Source organism: Lathyrus oleraceus, chromosome 3 (genome assembly GCF_024323335.1).
Source record: "Lathyrus oleraceus cultivar Zhongwan6 chromosome 3, CAAS_Psat_ZW6_1.0, whole genome shotgun sequence".
Lineage (NCBI taxonomy): Eukaryota > Viridiplantae > Streptophyta > Magnoliopsida > Fabales > Fabaceae > Lathyrus > Lathyrus oleraceus.
Genome location: NC_066581.1, coordinates 1,758,008 through 1,779,208, shown reverse-complemented (window position 1 = coordinate 1,779,208; position 21,201 = coordinate 1,758,008).

The following is a 21,201-nucleotide window of genomic DNA, read 5'->3' as shown; positions in this document are numbered from 1 at the left end:
CTTTCTCAAGAGCCACAGTCTCAAACGCCTGGCATAAGGTTTCGTGGATCTCGCCATCCACCTCAACATACTTGAACGAGGATAGATGACTCACCAGAATCTCTTCTTCACCGCACACAATCACAATCTGACCGTTCTAGACATACTTGAGCTTTTGATGGAGAGTCGACGAGACTGCCCCTGCTGCATGAATCCATGGACGCCCCAATAAACAACTATAGGCGGGCTGGATGTCCATAACATAGAAGATGATATCGAATACCTCAGGACCTATCTTCACAGGCAAGGTAACTTCCCCACATACAGAACGTTTGGATCCGTCGAAAGCACGAACGATCAGGTCACTGGGAGTAAGCACAAACCCTTCCACGTCAATCTTCTTCAGAATCTGCTTAGGCAGCACATTCAGCGACGACCCGGTGTCTACCAATACGTGAGACAACACTGCCCCCTTGCACTCCATGGTGATGTGCAAGGCTTTGTTATGGTTTCGCCCTTCAGGCGGTAAGTCCAGGTTGGTGAATCCTACACCATGCCTGGTGCTCATATTGGCCATCACACCCTCCAGTTGATTGACAGAAATCTCCTGAGGCACGTTAGCCAGATTCAACATCTTCAGCAAGGCATTACGGTGTGCCTCAGAGCACAACAACAGTGAAAGTATAGAAATCTTGGACGGAGTTTGATTCAACTGATCTACAATCTTGTAGTCACTCTTCTTGATTATCTTCATAAACTCCTCCACGTCCTTCTCAAATGACCCCTCGGGCGCTTCCTTCTGGACAGGCTCTTCCTCAACCACAGCTTGCTTACCCTTTGCTTTGGCGAGAGCCTCAGCATTATTGTCCCTCAAAGGCTGCGGTGCGAACAGACGACCGCTTCTGGTAAAACCTCCTGGACCCCTGTAGCACCTCAAATTTGCACCTATCATTGCACATATCATTTCATAGTAGGTCATAGCATATCATGGTACATTGCATAACATTTGCATTGTTCCTCAGTTGCCTCAAGAGCAAGCAAGCAAGAATTAGGTCAAACTGATCAGGAGATCAGTCTACCAATCAAGCAAGGTTGTTTCTCAAGGAATCAAAGCCCTAAGGTTTGCCCAACAAGTTCACATGTCTTGGGGGTCTTTTTGAAGTGTTCAAGTCAAGGGTGGAAGGCTCAGAGGTCAGCAGTCAATGCACAACCAGGTCAAAACCCTAAACAATCAACAGTCAAATCAAAACAGTGGATGGTGGCCATTCTTGTGGAATTTGGGCACCATGGTCAATAAGCAAGAGTTCATATGTCTTGGGACATCATTTGAAGTCAAAATCTCCAGGAATTAGGGTTTGGAATTCATCAGAAGTGCACAGTCAAGTCCAAAACCCTAGAAAGTCAAAGTTGGTCAACTGTGGTTGATTCTTTGGATTTGATGGATGGAAATGGTTTGAAGGAGTTTATTCATGTCCTAATGGGTCTTATATGTCATGGCAATCAACATCATGGAAGAATTTGAAGCAGATCAGAAAATTTCCCAAAATAGAAACTGGACCTGTAATTTCAACTGCCAAAAATGGAAACTTCTTGATCCTCAACTTGCATCATGATACAAGCTCCAAATGAATTTTTGCCCAACATGAAAGTTGAAGATCTTGTTTTCCCATTTTCAAAAAGTCCAAGAACTCTCAAATCCCATGTGTGGTTGTCAAGATATGATCCAATCATTTTCACCAATTTTTGAACTTCAACAAGCCATATCTCCCAAACCATAAGGCCAAATTTGGTGGGGTCTTTTCCTACAAACCACATTTTTCATCCTCTTTCCAAAAATATAAATTTCATGACCTAAAACCTTGCCAATCAAAATGGCATTTTTGGACCTTTTTCATTTAAATTCAAAGTTTGACCAAACTTTGACTTTTTGCTTCTTTGACTTTTTCTTGACTTGACCAATTGGGAAATGTTTTAAACCGTATTTGAGACATGTTCCAAGTTCGAATTCATGGTCATACCACCATTGTATCACATTTTGGACCAAAAGTGCATAAGTAGGCAAATGGTGCAAAAAGCTATACATAAGCAAGGCAAGTACAACAACTCATGAAGCAGCAACAAACAGCAGAGTTTTGGTCTGCTAGCATCTCATGCCAAGCCCAATTGCACAAACATACACCTCCATTTTTTTCACTTATGCAAGGATTAGTAAAATTGCAATTCCATTCATTTGAGATAATCAAGTTAAGCACTCCTTAAACCAACCTACAACAGCACATATAAACTTTTTTTCTGACACTTTCAAAACCCTAGGGATTGCAGCCACAGAAAAAAGACTCTCACCTTCACACTTTGCATTTTTTGGCATAAAGGAAATTCTGCACGAACCATTCAAAACCCTAGAGTAACCTTCACTCCTTCATCATCCAAGCACCGTTGGGAACTTCTTTTCACCTCCATTCCCCTGCTGTAAACCCCTTCCTCACTTTGTTTCTCATCAAACTCAACAATGGCAAGGTTAAGAGCACACTCACCCTATTCCAGTTGGCCCTAGTGCCTAACCTTTGATGTTTGAGCCCCCTTGTTGGTGTGTTTATTTTATGCTGTATGTGTTTGTGATTGCCTTGTTTGCTTCCTTAGGCTCTAGTTTGTGCTTGCCCTTGTGCAATAGCTTTGTGCTTGACTTGCTTCCTGTGCGAGTCAAGTCTGTGTGGCTTAACCCTTGTGTGAGCCATGTTTAGAGTTGTTTGGCCGAACTACGGCAACTCTGATTCTCATGTTCAGATGAGATACGTAGGCACGAGACGCGATGTCTTGCCGAGTTCTGACTAACCACTAACACTAACTCTTTTCTCTCACCCCTGTTGTGATTGAGATATCCCTTTTCTCTTGCCCTAGTTGCAATCGAGACTTTGCTTTTTCCTGTGTCTGTTCAGGATAGGTTGGCCCGTGTGCCATTTAGCTAGAAACCTTAACTTAGGGTTGACTTTTGCATGACAACATCTAGGCTCGAGTCGTAGTCTCCCTAGAGTTGTGTCTCCCTATGTTATCTGGTTAGGCTAGGTCCTTTGTCCCTGCGTAGGGGAACTACACCGCCCTGATCTTCACACCAGATGAAGTATGTAGGCAGGAGATTGAGCTGATCTCTCCGGGCGCCTTTTTTTTTTTTGTGTGTGTTGTCTGACCTTTGCTAGGCTCGAGTCCCTGACTCCTTAGCATTTGCTGTCTGTCTGTTTGTTTGTGTTTGACAGTTGTAGGCTGAGTCCCAGACTCCCTATCTATCTGTTGTGTTGTTTAGGTTCGGATGTCAATGTAAGTCCAGTGATTGGCATTTGGGCTCCATGTTTGCCTCTGTTGTGTGTTTTAGGTTCGGATGCTGACATAAGTCCAGTGATTGGCAGTCGGGCTCCACGTTTGCCTTTGTCTTGTTTGTTTGTGTGCGGGTCAGCCGAACTACGAACGCTCTGATTCTTCTCTCGTCCGAGAAGATACGTATGCATAGGATGCGATATCCTAGCGAGCATGTTTCGTCTCCCCAGTCCGAACTACTTGGACTCTGATGTCTATGCTAGATAGACTAAGTAGGCCCAGGATGCGACATCCTGCCGAGTTCAGTTTCAGTCAGTCTCTTTCTATTCTTTCAGCCAGTTGCGTGTGTGAGTTTTGAGCAGTGTTTAGCAACCATTTTCCTTCCTTTTGTGCGTGGATCCCGTAGAGTACTACGGATGCGTAGGGTGCCTAACACCTTCCCTTCGCATAACCGACTCCCGAACCCTTTCCCTTTGGTCGCGAGACCATGTTCTTTCCTAGGTTTACTTCGAGCGTTTCCTTTCCCTCTTTTGGGATAAATAACGCACGGTGGCGGCTCTGTTGTTTCTTTCTTTTCCCGCCGGTTTTTCGCGCGATGCGACAGCTGGCGACTCTGCTGGGGATACTAGAGAAGTTGACCTGTGCTGGTCCATCTTCCCTAAGCGAGTCTCTCCTAGCGCTCTCTAGGTTAGGGTTTGGTTGCTTTGTGCTGTGTTTATTATTGCCTCCATTTGTATATATTTGCATTTACTGTTTGCATTTATTATGTGCATTGATGTTTGCATTTATTCATATTCATCTGCTGGTTGTCTGTTTCTCTCTGTTGGGGTGGGAGTTACTTGAGGTAAAAGGTCCAATACCCAGACCATGAGTGAAAATCTAGGAAACCTAGGAATAGAGTGATTCATGGGAAGCGGGTGGTATGGCGCCACTTAGCGGAACATTGATATCACGAGCAGTTCAGACCCTGGTGGGATATTATCGGTGCATACATCGGGTGTGCACAGGATGATATTCTGCGAAAGGTTATTTATGCTGCGTTTCTCTCAGCTTTACCCTGGCCTAGACTACGCCCGTGAGTGGGAAGGGTTATTCATTACAGGTACCGTTGGTGACTTTGGTTCTGTTGGTGACTCTAGTTCAGACAACAGTGTGATCAGTTTGACCATAAGTTGGATTTATGTTCTGATCTTGACTGAAGCTTCGACCTAGTCAGAGTTTGCACAACCAGCCAGTCCAGTCTGCATCATGTGCATCATAGCATATTTATTTTTCAAAAGAAACGCAATGAAAAAAAATCAGAAAAAAAAAAAAAATCAAAAAAAGAAAATTTTCAAGGAACTCAAAGGAGTTTATTTGCAAAAAATTTCAAAACATGAAAAAACCGGGAAAATTTTTTCACCTGATATATCTGAGGAGATATTCTCATATATGATCAAAATGCTAAATATTTCAAAGTTTGCAAATAAAACCCTCGAATTCCTTTGAAATAAAAACAAGCATATGCATAAACACTTCATGCATCATTTGCATCAGCAGGTTCTGTTCCGGTCTCCTGTCCTGTGGTCTGACCCTGCGGTCTTCATTTATTTTGAAGACGCACTTTGCCGGTATTATACCAGAGCCATCTCTGCCAGATTGATGGATCATCCTGAGCAAGAGAATTGTGAACTCAGAGAGATATTTGCCAGACTTTGTACTGTTGATGGATTTATTCCTGGTTAACCGATCCCGGGCTGGCATTGGCTACTATTCTGGGGCATGCAATGAGCAAGGTCTGTTCAAGAGTGGAGGATTCATCCATGACGATCAACTTGAAGAAAAGGATGCTGCTATCTTGGAAGAGGACGCAGGGGATTTGAACAATTTCATCATCCCCGGTGGGATCTATCACAATTGGGTCACTGTGGGCGTTCCTACAGTTGTTCATAAGTCAGAGCAATAATCACTTTGTTTAAAAACCCTTCTCCCATGCCAAAAGGAGAAGTGATGACATTGTTGGCAGCATTTTGTGCAATGATATTTTCATTCAAATAAATTCATGTTAAACATTTGTTTTTCCTTTTGTTTTCCCTTTTCGCTTTTGCATGAAATTGGTGATCACAAAAAAACCTTTAAAAAAAACAAGAATAAAACCAATCTTTTCATCTGCATAACGATTGTCTTGTTTGATTTTTCAAAGAGCTTTTCATCTCTAAATCTTTATGCAGGTTGTTTCTCAAACCCATTGAGCATAATGATCGGACGTCATCTCCCAATTTTGAATTCCCTGTATTCGAAGCGGAAGAAGATGATGTTGAAGGGATTCCTGACGAGATTTCCTGACTTTTTGAGCAAGAAAAGAAGATCACACTCAGCTGCATCTCGAGAATCAGCAGAACAGCCAACTGGGGCATTATCAAAAAAAAAAGAAGAAGAAAAAAAAAAGAGAAAAAAAAAAGAGGAGGGTGCAAAACCAAATCAAAAAAATCAATCAAAAGCAAAATCAAAAGCAAAATCAAAAGAAAAAACAAAAGAGAAATAGCACCCTCAAAGTCCCAAGTTGACTAATGCTGAATTCGATCGAAAAGAAGAGATCAACTGCCATGTGTCATGGTCAGTCATATCAGCAGAGAGTGAAAAAACATTCAACAAGAAGATCAAGCCTCGTGTGTTCCGAGGAACCTTGTGCTCAAGAAAGTCTTGTCTTTCGTGCCCAATTCCAGGGGCAAGTGGACTTTACAAGCTAAGAACGTCCATACGTTTTCAAGAGAGCCTCTTCAGGCAGTGCTTTAACACTTACATCAATGGATGAAGAAGTTCACTCGTCCTGTGAATTCTGATGCAGTCAAGAAATACTTCGCCTAAACAAAAAAAAAAAGAGAATAGCTCGCTAAGTCGAACACCCCAAAGGGCGACTTAGGCAAAAAGGAGCGTCTCGGTGGATTGAAAACCCGAAAGGGCGATCCAGGCAAAAGTTAGAGACATTGAAAAAAAAAGAGAATTTGCATCCCGCTAGATTGAACACCTCACACTGGGGCAATCTAGGCAAAAATTAGGGATTTGGCAAGTAACTGCATCTTGACAAGACTGTGCTGTACATCTGTCATCCGTCAGGGATTCTCGATCCGTCGTCGACTGAAGCTTTGAATACATCGAAAATTCAGAATGGTAGAGGAAAGGTCATTATGTTCAATGTAGCCCTCTCCAATATATATCACCGATTTCAAACTTGTACAAATCTATGGAGTCTCGCCCTTTGCAGACTACCATTCCATCACATCTATTCGAGCTTTTACCCAATTATTTGCATTCTTATTTGTTTCAACTCAACAAATGTTTTGCATGTTTTAATTGATAAAGTATCATTGTTTTTCAAAATAAACAAATTTTTCAAAAAAAATTGTTCTTAAACAAAGTGAACATTCACAATGATGGAAGAATACTTAGGAGACCCACAGTGCTCTCCCGGGGGTGGTATGATTACCAACAGGTAAGACATTTGTTCGTATCTCGAGCATGACTATATCTTTGTCCTGCAGAACCTCGTATGGTCTCTCCTCAGTGAAGTTGCCCGATGCAGTGTTGGTTGAAGTTGTTTACCTTCATGTTTCCGGCAGTACAGGTTCTTACTCCAAATCCCTGTTAGCTCTATTGTGGGGCATCCCCAGTAGAGTGCTATTTGAGCCTTGTCATGGGGCATCCCCAGCAAGTTTGCTGTTTCGGACATTATTGTGGGGCAGCTCCCCTAGCAGAGTGTTTACTGAAGACTTTAACTTTCGCCTTTCCAGCAGGCCAGTCTTCCTCTCCACCAGCATGGGTGTTTTTCTTTGAAGATTCAGTATTTGGTAGATCAACATCCCAGTACTATGTCATGCCCTCAGATGGATCCCCTAGCGGAGTTGTTGGCATGATGAGCTTTATCAATACCTTTGTATTTCTCATCGGAGATCTGGTGGCTTAGGGTGGTTGATCCCTGGACCTGCGCGTTGAACATGTCTGTTTGTCAACATTCATCATACATTCATCATGCATAATGCATACACGCATAATCATGGCATTTGGATACTCATGTTGCAGCTGTTGCCGGGTATCTGTAGTTTGTTACCTCCTGCTATTTGGTAATACAGAATCTCTCCAGTAGATTTTCCTTAAGCAGATATGGGTATGTCTGATCTCTCCATGTAGAGTCTACCCCTTAAGCAGAAAGTGTCTATCCTTTCCTGCCATTTCCCCACTGAGATACATCCTCGTGGATGACGGTTGCTTCCGTTCCCTCCCTACACGGGATGGGTTTTCCCTATTGAGCTCTTTCCTCATTAGGATGAGTCTTGTTTCAGTCTGCCTTTTTGGATCGATCCTAAAATTGGCTTTCTGTTGTCTCCTGTGCTTCCCTGGGGCATGAATGAATAGTCGCTCACTAACCGGCACTCATTCATCTTATCCTCAGCGGAATTTGGTGGCCTCTACCTACAAACCGGTAGTTGTAAGTCCTATCTTTGTGGTTTTCTACCCACTAGCCGGTAGTTGTAAAATCCCATTTTCATCCCCTGGAGGATATTGTTTGTTGGCCTCTACCTACAAACCGGTAGTTGTAAGTCCTATCTTTGTGGTTTTCTACCCACTAGCCGGTAGTTGTCAAATCCCATTTTCATCCCCTGGCGGATATTGTTTGTTGGCCTCTACCTACAAACCGGTAGCTGTAAGTCCTATCTTCGTGGTTTTCTACCCATAAGCTGGTAGTCGTAAAATCCCACTTTTATCCCCTTGGTGGAGTTAACCCTTTGTGCTCATCCCGATGATGACTGGTTACTTTTCCGTGGTTTTCTGCCTACAAACCGGTAGATGTAATCCCCTCTTTGTGGTATTAATGGTCTTGTCCCCTTTGGATACTTGCCTTGATCAAGCAGTATTGTCCCCATTGGGTCTTCACCTTCTTTTTGGATACTTGCTCCGAGTAAGCAACTGTATCCTCTTTGGATTGGTCATCTTTGCATACCTAGTCCTGGTACCGATGCCTTTCCTTTCGGTCGATTATTCATCTAACAACCTACAACCCGGTTATGGATAATCTTCCATGCGAGTTTATTATCTACGTTTTGACGGCTATAGATAATATATCTCATGCGCTCTTTGGTCAATCTTTCGATTGTTATCACCAGCAGAGTAAGATTCGTATTCCCTGCGGAATCGGATGTTCATCCTTTAACAAGTTTGCCTTTGCTCTCTTCAGGATGTTTTCGGTCGTTTATCCATCTAACAACCTACAAACCGGTTATGGATAATCTTCCATGCGAGGTTATTATCTACGTTCTGACGGCTATAGATAATATATCTCATGCGCTCTTTGGTCAATCTTTTGATTGTTATCACCAGCAGAGTAAGATTCGTATTCCCCACGGAATCGAATGTTCATCCTTTAACAAGTCTGCCTTTGCTCTCTTCAGGATGTTTTCGGTCGTTTATCCATCTAACAACCTACAACCCGGTTATGGATAATCTTCCATGCGAGGTTATTATCTACGTTTTGACGGCTATAGATAATATATCTCATGCACTCTTTGGTCAATCCTTCGATTGTTATCACCAGCAGAGTAAGATTCGTATTCCCTTTGGAATCGGATGTTCATCCTTTAACAAGTTTGCCTTTGCTCTCTTCAGGATGTTTTCGGTCGTTTATCCATCTAACAACCTACAACCCGGTTATGGATAATCTTCCATGCGAGTTTATTATCTACGTTCTGACGGCTATAGATAATATGTCTCATGCGCTCTCGGGTCGAAGTCGTCCTCCCCAGCCGAGTAAGATTCGTATTTCTGGTGAAATCGAATGTCCATCCTTTAACAAGACTACTTTTCTAGCCCTCTTCAGGATGTTGAGTGTTTTGGAACACAAACCAATTCACGCTTTGGCACTCAGGCCAATTTTGCCGGTTCTCAAACCGAAGAAGTTTCCGACGATCAGGTCGATGTACTTACGACGCTCAGCCTTGGTTATCCCAGTGTTACCATTTATTTTGGTATCCAGGTCGACGTTTCCGTTTCGGTATTCAGGCCGATTTCTTTTTCCGTTCCACACGGATTTTTCTCTCAAGACTGTCTCTTTGCCGATCCTGACAGGCATTCTTGTATCATTTTCAGTCGGTGCAAATTTCTACGGTTCTTTTGTATTCAATCCCTGTTTACCCTGAAAGTCTGACAGCCATTGCTATCATCCGTTCGGGTTCCCAGCTGATTGAATAGGGGCAGCTGTAGCACCTCAAATTTGCACCTATCATTGCACATATCATTTCATAGTAGGTCATAGCATATCATGGTACATTGCATAACATTTGCATTGTTCCTCAGTTGCCTCAAGAGCAAGCAAGCAAGAATTAGGTCAAACTGATCAGGAGATCAGTCTACCAATCAAGCAAGGTTGTTTCTCAAGGAATCAAAGCCCTAAGGTTTGCCCAACAAGTTCACATGTCTTGGGGGTCTTTTTGAAGTGTTCAAGTCAAGGGTGGAAGGCTCAGAGGTCAGCAGTCAATGCACAACCAGGTCAAAACCCTAAACAATCAACAGTCAAATCAAAACAGTGGATGGTGGCCATTCTTGTGGAATTTGGGCACCATGGTCAATAAGCAAGAGTTCATATGTCTTGGGACATCATTTGAAGTCAAAATCTCCAGGAATTAGGGTTTGGAATTCATCAGAAGTGCACAGTCAAGTCCAAAACCCTAGAAAGTCAAAGTTGGTCAACTGTGGTTGATTCTTTGGATTTGATGGATGGAAATGGTTTGAAGGAGTTTATTCATGTCCTAATGGGTCTTATATGTCATGGCAATCAACATCATGGAAGAATTTGAAGCAGATCAGAAAATTTCCCAAAATAGAAACTGGACCTGTAATTTCAACTGCCAAAAATGGAAACTTCTTGATCCTCAACTTGCATCATGATACAAGCTCCAAATGAATTTTTGCCCAACATGAAAGTTGAAGATCTTGTTTTCCCATTTTCAAAAAGTCCAAGAACTCTCAAATCCCATGTGTGGTTGTCAAGATATGATCCAATCATTTTCACCAATTTTTGAACTTCAACAAGCCATATCTCCCAAACCATAAGGCCAAATTTGGTGGGGTCTTTTCCTACAAACCACATTTTTCATCCTCTTTCCAAAAATATAAATTTCATGACCTAAAACCTTGCCAATCAAAATGGCATTTTTGGACCTTTTTCATTTAAATTCAAAGTTTGACCAAACTTTGACTTTTTGCTTCTTTGACTTTTTCTTGACTTGACCAATTGGGAAATGTTTTAAACCGTATTTGAGACATGTTCCAAGTTCGAATTCATGGTCATACCACCATTGTATCACATTTTGGACCAAAAGTGCATAAGTAGGCAAATGGTGCAAAAAGCTATACATAAGCAAGGCAAGTACAACAACTCATGAAGCAGCAACAAACAGCAGAGTTTTGGTCTGCTAGCATCTCATGCCAAGCCCAATTGCACAAACATACACCTCCATTTTTTTCACTTATGCAAGGATTAGTAAAATTGCAATTCCATTCATTTGAGATAATCAAGTTAAGCACTCCTTAAACCAACCTACAACAGCACATATAAACTTTTTTTCTGACACTTTCAAAACCCTAGGGATTGCAGCCACAGAAAAAAGACTCTCACCTTCACACTTTGCATTTTTTGGCATAAAGGAAATTCTGCACGAACCATTCAAAACCCTAGAGTAACCTTCACTCCTTCATCATCCAAGCACCGTTGGGAACTTCTTTTCACCTCCATTCCCCTGCTGTAAACCCCTTCCTCACTTTGTTTCTCATCAAACTCAACAATGGCAAGGTTAAGAGCACACTCACCCTATTCCAGTTGGCCCTAGTGCCTAACCTTTGATGTTTGAGCCCCCTTGTTGGTGTGTTTATTTTATGCTGTATGTGTTTGTGATTGCCTTGTTTGCTTCCTTAGGCTCTAGTTTGTGCTTGCCCTTGTGCAATAGCTTTGTGCTTGACTTGCTTCCTGTGCGAGTCAAGTCTGTGTGGCTTAACCCTTGTGTGAGCCATGTTTAGAGTTGTTTGGCCGAACTACGGCAACTCTGATTCTCATGTTCAGATGAGATACGTAGGCACGAGACGCGATGTCTTGCCGAGTTCTGACTAACCACTAACACTAACTCTTTTCTCTCACCCCTGTTGTGATTGAGATATCCCTTTTCTCTTGCCCTAGTTGCAATCGAGACTTTGCTTTTTCCTGTGTCTGTTCAGGATAGGTTGGCCCGTGTGCCATTTAGCTAGAAACCTTAACTTAGGGTTGACTTTTGCATGACAACATCTAGGCTCGAGTCGTAGTCTCCCTAGAGTTGTGTCTCCCTATGTTATCTGGTTAGGCTAGGTCCTTTGTCCCTGCGTAGGGGAACTACACCGCCCTGATCTTCACACCAGATGAAGTATGTAGGCAGGAGATTGAGCTGATCTCTCCGGGCGCCTTTTTTTCTTTTTGTGTGTGTTGTCTGACCTTTGCTAGGCTCGAGTCCCTGACTCCTTAGCATTTGCTGTCTGTCTGTTTGTTTGTGTTTGACAGTTGTAGGCTGAGTCCCAGACTCCCTATCTATCTGTTGTGTTGTTTAGGTTCGGATGTCAATGTAAGTCCAGTGATTGGCATTTGGGCTCCATGTTTGCCTCTGTTGTGTGTTTTAGGTTCGGATGCTGACATAAGTCCAGTGATTGGCAGTCGGGCTCCACGTTTGCCTTTGTCTTGTTTGTTTGTGTGCGGGTCAGCCGAACTACGAACGCTCTGATTCTTCTCTCGTCCGAGAAGATACGTATGCATAGGATGCGATATCCTAGCGAGCATGTTTCGTCTCCCCAGTCCGAACTACTTGGACTCTGATGTCTATGCTAGATAGACTAAGTAGGCCCAGGATGCGACATCCTGCCGAGTTCAGTTTCAGTCAGTCTCTTTCTATTCTTTCAGCCAGTTGCGTGTGTGAGTTTTGAGCAGTGTTTAGCAACCATTTTCCTTCCTTTTGTGCGTGGATCCCGTAGAGTACTACGGATGCGTAGGGTGCCTAACACCTTCCCTTCGCATAACCGACTCCCGAACCCTTTCCCTTTGGTCGCGAGACCATGTTCTTTCCTAGGTTTACTTCGAGCGTTTCCTTTCCCTCTTTTGGGATAAATAACGCACGGTGGCGGCTCTGTTGTTTCTTTCTTTTCCCGCCGGTTTTTCGCGCGATGCGACAACCCCCTACATTATCCACAGCCGGACCAACAGTTGCAGGAACTCTATTCGGTAAACCAATTGTCACTGGAGCTTGATTCACTGGTCTCGTCTGACTTTCAGCCCTTCTATTACTGCGGTAAGCATTATCATACTTCCACGGCACGACTCTACTATTCTCAACAGCCCTTCTTCCAGACGCGTCGATAGTAGTTGGAGCACTGATGGTTACAGGCACGGAAATGGTAACTGGGGTACCATTTGTTGCAGGTGCACTAACGACCCTTTGTCCACGTCCTTCAGACGGTTTAAAGTAAATGGTGATAGTTGACACTGTTCCACGATCTTTTACAGCCCTACTGAATTGCAAACAACCCTCATCCATCATACCCTGGATACCGGCCTTTAGCTGGTCGCAACCATTCTCAGATTCTGCACAGCCCAAAAATCCTCATCATAGCCCGAGTAGACACCCCCATTCAGCAGACGGCCCTTCACAACTAGCAGAGAAGTCTGAACATCATCAACACTAACAACCAGATCTTCAGCTTCCTTCCCCTCAATATTGTTCACTCTATGCCCATCATGCTAAGGCATAGGGTTGTTTACAACGTTAGGCACTGGAGCGAAGTTGATCGCCTTGGCATCGATCAAATCTTGGACCTTGTGCTGGAGAGCCTGACACTTCTCAGTATGATGCCCTGGTGCCCCAGAGTGAAAGTCACAACGGACGTTGGCGTCGTACCCAGGAGGCAATACTGTAGGCGGAGCCATTGTACGTAACTCAACCATCCCCAACCTGAGTAGTTCGGGCAGCAGTTCGGCGTACGACATGGGTAGCGAATCAAAACGTCGATCAGGCATCCTTTGTCTGGGCTGATACGGACGTTGCTGTTGTTGTTGTTGCGGTTGTTGAACTCTTTGTTGTTGTTGTTGACGAGGTTGAGGTGCCGGAATGGTCACTGCAGCAGCTTGACGGTATTCACTTCTGTTCTGATCTCTGCGGTGTTGAACAGCATTAGTTTCACCCTCTCTTCGACGAGGTGCCCCAGCAAACGGCTTCTTAGAAGAAGAGGAACCAGCATCTTGGATCTTCCCAGTTTTAATCAAGCTCTCAGTCCTCTCTCCACAAATGACAACATCAGAAAAACTACCGAATGGGCAGCTCCCCATCCGGTCCATAAACACACCCTGAAGAGTACCGATAAACATATTTGTCAACTCCCTCTCCAGCATAGGGGGTTGAACTCTAGCAGCCAGTTCACGCCACCTCTGGGCGTACTCCTTGAAGCTCTCTCCGGATTTCTGAAATAGACTCTGCAGCTGAGTCCGGCTAGGCGCCATGTCCATGTTATGTTTATATTGCCTCAAGAAGGCCTCACCTAGATCCCTCCAGCATCGGATCAAATCTCTCTTTAATTCCATGTACCAGTCCAAAGAAGCCCCAGATAGACTATCTTGGAAAAAATACATCCACATCTTTTCATCATCGGTATATGCAGAGATTTTTCGATAATAAGCCTGCACATGGGTGCGAGGGCAAGAAGCACCGTTGTATTTATCGAAGGACGGTGCTTTGAACTTGTAAGGGATTCTCAAACCTTCCACCAACCCCATATTGGTAACATCAAAACCGAGAGAATTCTGACATTCCATAGCTCTAATCTTCTCAGCAAGGGCATCAACTTTACGATCCCTCTCATCAACCCTTCCCAGAACGTCTTCGTCTTCACTGAGCAGAGTGAACATATCCTCTTGTCTGTCAACAATCGGAACAGGATTACGGGTCGGGGCACGGACTGCTCTGGCATTAGCGGCATTTGGAGCAATAGGTTGACCGTTGATTCGAATACCCCCCAACTCATCACCTACAACATAGTTGTTGATGGGTACAGCAGCAGCAACATTGTTATCATTGATCGGGCCTCCCTCTGGCGGAGCATGGTTGACCGGTGGAATTGCAGCCTCTTGTCTCTGAACCATAGCTCGAAGTTCTTCTTGACCTTGTGCAACCCCTTGCATCATATTCATAAACTGGGCCATGTTAGCCTTCATCTCAGCCAACTCAGCTTGAACTTGATCCATACCTCTCTGTTGATTCAGTCTTGTTGAGTAGCGGTGCGGACGTTGATCAGCTATCCTGCCTGAACAGGAACCAAGAGTGAGAAGTCACGACCAAGAACACCTGTTATGCAAAATGATATGAGTATGGTGCTAATGATGCGTATGATGCACATGATATGTTCATTCCTCAGGCATTCAAAGAGCCTGAGTCATCCTCAAAAGGTGGCAACCTGCAGCAAGAACAACATAGAAGCACAGAAACAACATACACAAGAGTGATGAGTACACGGTGAAACCAACAACCTCATCTATATGAGTAACAGGATCATACAACAAAGTCGACAAAGAAAATCCAAACAATCGGAGTACAACAATGAATCCCATCCAACAAGCCTGGAGGTGATTCTCAACATACATATCAAAGATACAAGCTAGGACAAACGGCCTCTCGGAATGAGAGTCTTCAAGTACTGACACTGGTCTATCAACAGGTCACATTCTGAACATTCTGGCAAAAGAGTGATCTTCTCCTTCAGTTGTTGTCTAAGCTCTACCACTTCTCCTCCAAGGTGGTTCTCTGATGCCTGTCTCAAGTCTACTTCCTTCTTCAACTGGATGTCTTTATCTCTGAGTTGCTTCTCCAAGTCTCTGATCTTCTTCTGATAGCTGGCCTCAACCCTCTGCAACCTCAAGCACTCCCGGTGTTCTGCATCTAACATGCTCTCCACCTCCTCGTAGGATCTCTTCTTGCTTCTCAATCTGCTAGCATCTTCTTCTCGCACTCCTCTGAGTTGATGAACCAAGTTCAACCTATCAGCTTTGGCTTTGTACAGCTCCATCTGGGTATCTTGCTCCTTCTCTCTCAAACGGCGATTCTCCATCAAGGCTTGCTTGTAGTGCTCCGCAGGCACACTCTCAGCAAGGATCAAAGGTGGTTGCTCCTGCAACGGCTCCATCCTATCGTAGGGTAACAACAAAGTTTCTACTCTCTCCTTGACCCAATCAGTGTAATCAGGCATAGCAACGGCAAACTTCTTCCCTAAGACAGATCCATCCTTCACACCAATAGACTTCCAAGCTCTCCCTATCTGCTCCAATCTGGCCGGGTCACTCTGCTTCTCAAAATACACACTTTCAGCTACCTCAGCCTCAAGTGGTCTTCCCTTCATCACAAACCCCAACTGGCGAAGAGAAAGAACCGGGTTGTAATTGATGCAACCCCTAGTCCCTATGAGTGGCACATTACGGAATCCTCCACAGCTCATAATGACGTTACGCACATCCATCCGGTAAGATTGCCACCTGATATCATAGGAGGTAAGAGACATAACCCTCTGAGTCCACTTATGCGTGCTCTGAGCATCCACAAAAGGTCCACTGACTGGCAGAAGAGACAAGAACCATCTGAGCAAAAGCGGGAGACAACACCTGATAGCCCCACCCTTACCATGCCTACTGTGAATAGCATAGTAAGTGTCAGCCAACAGAGTAGGAACTGGATTTCCTCCAATGAAAATACTGACTGCAGCATAGTCAACAAAATTGGGCATACTCGGAAACAGGACGATCCCATAGATCATGACGGCCAACTGAGCATGAAAGGCTTCCCAACTTCCCTTCTCTGCTTCTTCTCTAGCTACCCTCAACAGAAACTTCAAAGGCAACCCTACAACATCCCCACTGGACTTCCAACTATCACTGACTTCCTTGATACCCAAATGGAGAGCTCTGGCAACAACTCTGAAATCAACCTCCTTGGGCACATCCAAGAAAGGAACCTGATACCGGACCGGGACACTCAGCAGAATGGAGTACTCCTCAAGAGTAGGCGCCAACTGATAATCTTGAAAGGTGAAACAATGAAGCTCTGGGTCGTAGAACTGTAGAAGAGTCTGCAACGGCACCGGATCGACTACCATCTTCAACAGTGTCAGAATATCTCCATACTGGTCAACAAACCCCTTCTGGTTACCACTGGTCATAAGGTTGCTCAACTCAATCAGAGACGTCAAAGGTTCACGGTGAAAGCTGTAGGAACAAGTCTTCCGCTTCAACTCTGGGGCTGTTGCCATCTCTATCAGTGAACAAGCTCTGGAATGTACCTGAGAAATGATATGCATGCAGGGATTAGCCCTTTTTTCTTCTTTCCTTTTCTCTTTTTCTTTTTCTTTTTTTTTTTTTTGCGTATTTTTTTTGAAAATAAACATGTTATGATGCAAATGATGCAGACAAGACTGGTTGGCTGTGTCTCTCAGAACACAGGATCAAAACTTCGGCTTGAACTCGGAACCACAAATTCATCTGAAACCCAAAGTCATCTGAGACCCCAAAATTCTGAACCAGTAGTCACCAACAGGATCACAAGTCACCAACAAGTCACCAACAAGTCACCAACAAGTATCTGTACCTGTAATAATGATCATCCCCTCCCCACTCGCGGGTGTCGTCTAGGCCAGGGTAAGGTCGAGAGAAACGCAGCATAAATAACCTTTCGCAGAACATCATCATATACACACCCAAAGTATGTAACGATAATATCCCACCAGGGTCTGAACTGCTCGTGATATCAATGTTCCGCTAAGTGGCGCAATACCACCCGCTTCCCATGAATCACTCTATTCCTAAGTATCCTAGATTTCACTCATAGCCTGGGTATTGGGCCTTTTACCTCATGTAACTACCACCCCAACAGAGAGAAACAGACAACCAGCCAGATGAATAATGAATGAATGCAAACATTAATGCACACATAAATGCAAACAATAAATAAATGAATGCAATAAATAACAGCAAACAGCAACCAAAACCCTAACCTAGAGAGCGCTAGGAGAGACTCGCTTAGGGAAGATGGACCAGCATAGGTCAACTTCTCTAGGTCCCCAGCAGAGTCGCCAGCTGTCGCGTCACGCGAAAAAACCGGCGGGAAACAAGACACAACAGAGCCGCCACCGTGCGTTATTTATCCCAAAAGAGGGAAAGGAAACGCTCAGAGTAAACCTGGAAAGAACATGGTCTCGCGACCAAAGAGAATGGGTTCGGGAGTCGGTTATGCGAAGGGAAGGTATTAGCACCCCTACGCATCCGTCGTACTCGACGGGATCCACGCACAAAAGGAAGGAAAATGGTTGCTAAAACACTGCTCACACACCCACAACTGGCTGAAAGAGACACAAGAAAACAAAAGAGACTGACTCGGCAGGACATCGCGTCCTGGGCCTACTTAGTCTATCAAGCATAGACATCAGAGTCAAAGTAGTTCGGACTGGGGAAACGACACATGCTCGCTAGGATGTCGCATCCTATGCATACGTATCTCCTTGGACGAAGGAGAATCAGAGCATTCGTAGCTCGGCTGACACGCACACAAACAAACACTGGCAAAGGCAAACGTGGAGCCTGAATGCCAATCACTGGACTTACATCAGCATCCGAACCAAAACACACACAAAGAGGCAAACGTGGAGCCTGAATGCCAACCACTGGACTTACATCAGCATCCGAACCAACAAACCCACACTGGAACCTAACTGCCACTCGATGGACTTACATCAGCTTCCAAACACGCAACAAGACAAAACAAAGACACAGGCGCCCGGAGAGATCTGCTCATCTCCTGCCTACGTACCTCATCTGGTATGAGGATCAGGGCGACGTAGTTCCCCTACGGAGGGAAAAAGGACTAGCCTAACCAGATAACAGAGGGAGACACAACTAGGGAGACTACGACTCGAGCCTAGATGTTATCATGCAAATCATCCCTAAGTTAAGGTTTCTAGCTAACTGGCACAGGGAGCCAGCCTATCCTAGTCATGACTTGCACAGGGAGCAAGCCACACACACCTTTAACTTGCACAGGAAGCAAGCCAAGCAAAACCTAACTTGCACAGGAAGCAAGTCTAAACTAACCCTAACTTGCACAGGAAGCAAGTCAAACAAACATACAAGCACAGATAGCACACACTATACACAAGCAAGTGGCTCAAACAAGGGTTAGGTTTTAGTCGAGGGGTCATATCAACCTCAACAAACAAACCTCTGGAACTGGGTGAATGTGCTCTTAACCTTGCCATTGAGGGGCTAAGGTGAAGCAGATGAAAGGTGAGTGAAGATGAGACTTCACAGCTCTTATCCCTGGCCTGGGAGAGCTTAAGACAAGAATGTGTGGGTTCAGAAAGTGGGAACCCTTCTACACATTTGATACTAACTCAACTGTACAATTGTACAAGATCTTGGGTTTGTATCTGCAATGCATTAACACAGTGGTGTGAGCAAAGTAGATGACACACAGAATAGCAGGGGATAGGTTGCTTATCCCTTGGGTTCTGCCAATTGCCTCTTCACTTAGGAGGTCTTTGACTATGTACAAGGACAAATGTAAACAGTCACAAACATTGCCTCTTAAGGAGGACTTCAGACAGTTGCCTGGCCAAGTAACAGGCCAGGTCTTCCATACTACATGAAGATTAGAAATATACCTCAATGCAAATTGCTTATACAAGAAAAGCAAAGCAAAAGTTCACAAGGAACTGAGCAACTAAAAGCACCTGAAATGGTCAAGCAGATGTTAGTATGCAACTTCAAAACAAAGCAAAAAGAAACAGACATCAACAGTTAATTAGAGGCAAATGGATGTGCAAGGCATAAGGCTTAAGGCATGTGAGCCAAGCCACCTACAAAAAAAACAAGTTAGTCAATGATATTCAAGCAAGCTCAATCAAAAGAAATTGGTCTCATTGGTCATTTGTTGGTCAACCTGAAAACACAAGCTCAAAAGTGAGTAACAGGACCACTAGGGCAAGCCTAGGGTCAAAAGTGAATGAGAAAGCCAAAACAGCAAGCAATGTCCAATCAAAATCAAATTCAAACATTTAAGAAGCAAGACCAATTGGTTTCATGTTCATATCATGCATCATCATCATTTCACAAGCAAAAGAAGTCAAAGCATGGCAAATGAGAGCTCATAGGAGTCAACAGCAAGACTTGCATCAAAAGTAATCTCAAACATTTCCAAAAATCACCAAATAAATCCTGGTCAATCACAACCCACAGCATGGTAAGCATGTCAAATTTCATCTCATTTGGACAAGAGGAAGGCAGTCAATGAAAATCAGAAAGTCAAAGCAATTTTGGACATGCTCAAAGAAGTCAACCAAACATGCATCAACTGGAAAAAATCATAAATCAGTGATGGCATATGATAAATGAATGGAACTAAAACCATGGCAAATCTTAAGATGTCTAGTTATCTCATGTAAAATTTCATGTCCATCTAATAAAGTATGAGAATTTCACAAATGAAATGGGAACAAGTGTCACAAAAAGTCAACATATGACCAAGCAGGGGAGAAAATCTCAAACAATTAGGAAATGCCACAAATAATTCCAAGAAAATTCACATGTAAACTAGACATCCAATAGTACATTCAAGCAAAAATTCCAACCAATTTGAGTTCAAGAAGCATGGTAATGAAAATCATGAAGTTGGACATCAATGGTGTGACACAAATTGTCACACCCTAATTCAAAAAATCATAACTCACAAACCAGCAATGATAAATCCACAAACTCTACACCAAAATCACCATGAAGGTGTCTAGTTTAAGCACAAAAAATTTGGGAGCCATTGGATAAAGTGTCACCATTTCACAAATGTTTTGGCAAAGTGTACAAAATATGAGCACATGTCACAAACCCTAATACCAATTAAAATCCACTCATCAAAAAAATCTGGAAAAAATATGATAAAAAACTAGAGATTGTGATGAACATAATGCAAAAAATCCCATGAAATTTGGACTTGAAATGAAGATGTTATGAATTTTGTAAGTTGGATGGATCAAAGTGAAATAATTGTGAAAAAACAACATTATTCAATGAGACATGGGGTCCGGCCATGGCATTTTTGTAATTAACCAAGTCACTAATTGAAGCACGGTCGTTTTGGTCAAGAAGAGGAAATGTTCTGATTGGCTGAGGCAATGAAAACGCGAAAGGCTCATGCAAAACACGTTCAGATGAAGAAATCTGGAAATTGGCTAGGGTTTACTGTAGCATCTTCATCTTCATCACAAAATCGTGAAAAACAATTTCCCAGAAATGGCCAACCAGCATATCAATAGAACCAGCAAACAACACACATCATGAATCCAACAACCATTAACATGGAATCGAGCCACATAGCATGCATCATACAAAACAAGTTTGAATCATCAAATTTCCACTCAACATTTCTTTCAAAATACACTACCATTTTCAGTGCTTCAAAGCTCAAAATGACCATGGCAAGGAGATCTATCTAATGCATAGCATAGTTTTAAGAAATGAGGGGATCGAGTTCTTACCAAAATCGAAGGACAGTCGTGATTCAAGTGTTGTTTGGCTTCAAATGCTCGAAACAGATGTTCCACACGCTCCCAAATGATGAATGGTGGAAAGACTTTAGCTCATCAAAGCTTGTTTTCGCTTGAAACCAAATCTGCCATGGATGGTATGTTGGAGCACAGTCCAGCAAAAGCTCCTTCCAGTTGTGAAATGGCAGTTGAAATGTGTCCACAATGATGCTTGGATGGTGAATCGAGCAAGGCAAGGCTCAGTACTTTGGAGTATTTTTGCAGATTTTGGAAAATGGCAAGGAAATGAAATTTGAGAGAATG